This window comes from Macaca mulatta, chromosome 5 (genome assembly GCF_049350105.2).
Source record: "Macaca mulatta isolate MMU2019108-1 chromosome 5, T2T-MMU8v2.0, whole genome shotgun sequence".
Taxonomy (NCBI): Eukaryota; Metazoa; Chordata; class Mammalia; order Primates; family Cercopithecidae; genus Macaca; species Macaca mulatta.
Window position 1 is genome coordinate 95,834,646 of NC_133410.1, and position 4,982 is coordinate 95,839,627.

Below are 4,982 nucleotides of genomic sequence, written 5' to 3' on the forward strand. Positions count from 1 at the left end.
AGAGAGACCTCATCTCTACCAAAAATTTAAAAATTATCTGAGTGTGGTGGCATGCATCTGTAATCCCAGTTTATCAGGAGGCTGAGGTGGGAAGATTGTTTGAGCCTAGTTCAAGGCTATAGTGAGCTATGATCACACCACCGCACTTCAGCCTCCGCAACAAAGTGAGATCCTGTTTTAAAAAAAAAGTTTCCTTTTTTAATTTATTCTCTTAAATCTGAACTCCTGCCGAAGACATGAGAGCCTCAGATATTTCTTTTCTTTTATGGGTGTCTTTCCATTATACAATAATGCCTAGTACTAGACTAGGAACAGAAGAGGTATGGAAAGATATCCTATGAACACACTGGATTAGCCTTTAGCTGGATTCACAAACGTATAGGCCAATTTAAACTGTACTCATTTTCAAATTTCTTTAGGTCATGAACTAGCCTATTTATTGTGTCAATATCTATAAATTACTTCCCCAATTCTGTCCTTTCTAAAGTGTATATGCTATGTCCTCTAGCAGATGATCTTGTTCCTGAACTTCAATCCAATGAGCTCTCATTGAACTGCTTAATGTAAAACATGAGCTAGGCAATATAGAGACATACTCCTTGCCCTAAAGGAATTTATAATCATTCCTTAAAAAAAAAAAAAAAAAATTTAAAGCCCCTGGTATGTGTTAGGCTCCCAAGAACTATTCTACACAGTACAGAAAATGAGATATTCACACCAATAAACAAAAGACAACGTATTGCATTCCAAAAGAAAGGCAGTCGGTCATATGAAAATCCAGGAAGGGAAAAATTAATTCTAAACTGGAACATAATACCAAGGAATCTTTTATTGAGGAACTGTCCTTTGAATAGGACCATTAAGGAGCAGAATTTTCATGAGAAAATGAGTGAGGGATATGCTAGAAAGGCAGTTGTTTCTGAATCTAATGGTCAAAAATATGGGTTTTGAAAGTCAGAGGGCCTTGGTTCAAATTATATTTTTGTCACTTACTTGATGAACATCCCCAAGTAGCTTATTTAACTTAAACTTTGGTTTCTTCATTTACAAAATGGAGATAATGTGATTACACATTGCATAAAAACAGACTCTTAGCTACTGCCTGGCACAGAGTAAGTGCTGACTCAAAGATAGCACTTAGTTTGTGTTCCCCCAGAAGAAGACCATGACTCAAAGATCCAACTACAAAGAGTTTATTTGAAAGAGGACCACAGGAATCACTGGTAGGAAGGGGAGGAAGGGAAGGCAGCACACAAAGCGTGTATTATTAAGTAAATTACCACTACTGGAGCCTAATCTAGCTGGAAACTCCAGGAGCCAGTGTCCACTCAAAGGTCAAGAGGAGCAGAGAATTAAAGACCAACCACAACAATCAAGGTCAGAACTGCTCCCAGAATGAGGAGCAGAAATTCCTCTTCTGCAGCAGAGGAGAAAGCTGTCAGGGAGAGACACAGATACTCACAGGTAAGGCAGCTGTGCTAAGTGGTAAGCCTCAAGGGGATTTGGGTGAGGCTCTGCCCACACTAGTACAATATACATAAAATATGAATATATATATATGCAAGGAATATGTATCAGAAATTTATCTAATTGATGTATTAGATAAAAATAAAACTTATATATGATAAACAATACCCTAGGCAAAGTTTTTAAAAGAAGCAATACTCCAGAAAAAAATTTTACATATGTATAGCAAATTATCATACTGGATATAAAAAAGAATTACTACATATCAAACATAAGAACAATCCAATAAAAATAGATTAAAAGATATGAAAATGTAAAGAAGAAGAGGCAAGCCCCAGAACAATAGATGAAATGGTCATTAAATTTAAAAGACTAAACAACCAGGGAAATAAAAGTAAAAACAATAATAAAATACCAGTTCTAAGCTATCAGATTGAGCAAAGAAAATCTGGCTATATCAAGTGTCAGCAGATATGTAGACAGAGTAGTGCAGAGAAAAAACCCCTTTCATTGCAACTGCCACTTTGAAGGGCAATAATCATTATCCACCAAAAACAAAACTAAGCTTACCCTTTGGTCCGGTGATTCTGCTTCTCAGTATCTCGCCGAGAGAAATACCCATGTGCACAATAATATTTCTTGAAGCATTGCCTATAATTCTGCAAACAAGCCTACAAAGGAGACAGACTAAATATTATGTAACACCATGTTACTATTAAAAAGAATAAACTGGATAGATAGATATATAATCATGGGTAAATTCCCAAGATGTATTGCTAAGGGTAAAGAGCAGTTACATACAGTGGTATAGAATTATACTGTGAAAGTTGTCAGAATCAAAATGGAGCCACTTGTGTTAAAAATCCTAAAAGACAGACCTTCAGAAGGTCATGAAGAGAGGGTTCTCATGCTCAATGCCTGATAACAAGAACTATCACCAAAGACTCTGAAAAACCACAAACTTGCACAAAGTCCATTGCAACCTTATACCAAAAAGAAAAAAAAATACTCCTGTAGACATCTACCCAGCAATTGTCTGTCAACCTTGGACTGTCATCACCCTTGCTATTGACCTCTGTCACCAAAAATAATTATCTCAAACCAATTATGTAATTCTTCTCATTTTAAAAAAATATACTGTCTTCTTTTACCCTCCTGAACACATACATAGTTTACTATGGCATGTGTATTCCCATTGTAATTCCTATTCCCAAATAAATATCATTTTCTTTTAGAGAATCTCCCTCTCTGTTATTTAGTTTCACATTAATGGTGTCAGCGGTGCGGCCAAAGTCAACTCCCCTTTGATGAATCGGTGGCCTGTGGAATTGAGTGCAGTACTGACTGACTTCAGTGTTGCCTTTTCTCCCATAGTGAATCGCCTCTAGGACTCTTGGACTCCCTCCCTTTGGTGAGTTCTTTTTTACTTTATTTGGGATCTGATTTGGTTATAAGGCCATCTTAAATAAAAGACCTTGCATCCCTCCTGGGACTATAAAAGTTATTTCTGGCAAGCCCTTTCTGGTAAAAGACAAGTGTCCTTCTGGTTTGAATTACCTGGTTTCTACAGAGTTTACATTCTGGTTTCTACAGTTACATTCTGTCTGTGAGGCATTCTTTTCTGGTGAATTCACTTTTGATTTGGTGCATCTGGCTTAGTATTTTGTTTGAACTGCATGGCTGGGTTAAAAATTTTGTGAGCACTCTGATTTTGGTTTCATTTTGGTTAGGTTGTGTGTATCTGTAAATGATTTGGCTCTTTTTCCCTTGCTTGTTTCTGAACATCTTCCAAGAGCAAAAATAAACATTCTAAATAGTAGGCATGATATGGCCAATTAAAAGCCACTGGGTTGGTCACCATGATCTAAACTACCAGTGTAAACTTCCTGACAGGATTTATAGAATTTTCTTTGCTCTGGAGAAATTAGTCAGAAACAGAATGAGATTCTCAAACATTCAGGCATGTCAAGCTTTCTGGGACTCCAGCTGGCCACATGGCTTTTCCTCATGCATGTTTTTAAATTAATGGCCATCATGAATATCATTTGAAGTCCCCAACCTTGTTTTTTTCTTAGAATTCAATTAGAAACTGCAACCAACTATAGAGTTAACATGTAGTCTTTTTAGTTCTCTATTTTTTTTTTCTGACTACTCTAAACCTGTTAACTTTTTCATTTGTGTTAAGATAACACACTGTTGCTAATTTCAAAAGCTGCTTAGACCTTTTTTTAGAGCATTTTAACCAGGATAAGGATAAAAATCTTAAAGGGCTTTCAAATTAATGGCCTTACAAATTACAACTGCTCCATGGCAGTCAACAACCTACACACCTTTTGGAAATGTAAATTGAGGTTTCCCTAACTATTAATTGCTTAGGGTGATGAAACAGTTAATTGAAAGATTGATATTCTAAAAGGGCATAAAGAGATATGTGTTTATACAAGTTATGGTCTCAGATCAGATAGGTCAAAATCTTGAACTTAGAGCAATGATATAAGGTATCTCTGGCATAAAAATTGCTTTGTCTGTCTGTTACACAGGGGCCAGAGAAGCTGACCAAAAAATTTTTTTTAAAAAATGCCAAAATGCTTCCCTGTCTGCATTGACTAGTCAAGCAAACCAGATCAGCAAACAAAAGAAAGATTTGCTACTAAAAAATTTAAGGCAACTTGGAGATTTTGATTTTCTTATAGAAGTCAGCCAGTCCCAGCTAAAATGTAAATAATTGAAAATTTAACCCTAAACTCATTTAAAACTGGGAAAAAAGGACACAAGATTTATTTAAAACCAAGATGGTTTACCTAAAAATTTTGGTACACAGCTTTTCTTAGATTACTTATTAGGGAAAATAACACTTCTCCACATGAACAGGTCCCGTTTTATCAAAAATACAATTTGGATTCAACTATTCTTTTATAAACTTGTGAGTTTGCATTACTATGCCTTACTTATCTAGTGACTAAAATTCTAAAATTAAAGCTATAAGATCTTTATTGTGTGTATCTATATGTGTTTATGTGTGGTGTTGTATGCTGTGTCTAAATAGTAAAATCTGGTGTACTTGGCTAGAAATTCCTTAAGAAATCCTATTCGGATTAGCTTAGATAAATAGGCAATCATAAAATATATAGTAATTAATCCAAACGTGTTTTAGTTAAACAACTTAAGTAAATCTTTGATAAATAAGCTGTTGGTGTTTTACTGGTGTGGGGGTAGTTTGTTTTGAGGTGGCGTCTTGCTTTGTTCCTAGGCTGGAGTGCAGTGGCGCTCATTGCAGCCTCAAACACTTGTGCTCAATCAATCCTCCCACCTCAGCCTCCCAAGTAGCTGAGACTACAGGTATGTGCCCCCATGCCTGGCTAATTTTTGTATTTTTTGTAGAGGCAGAGTTTTACCGTGTTGCTCAGGCTGGTCTCGAACTCCTGGCCTCAAGCAATTATCCTACCTCAGCCTCTGAAAATGTTGAAATTATAGGGATGAGCCACCACCCCTGGCCCAATAAACTGGCCTTGAAT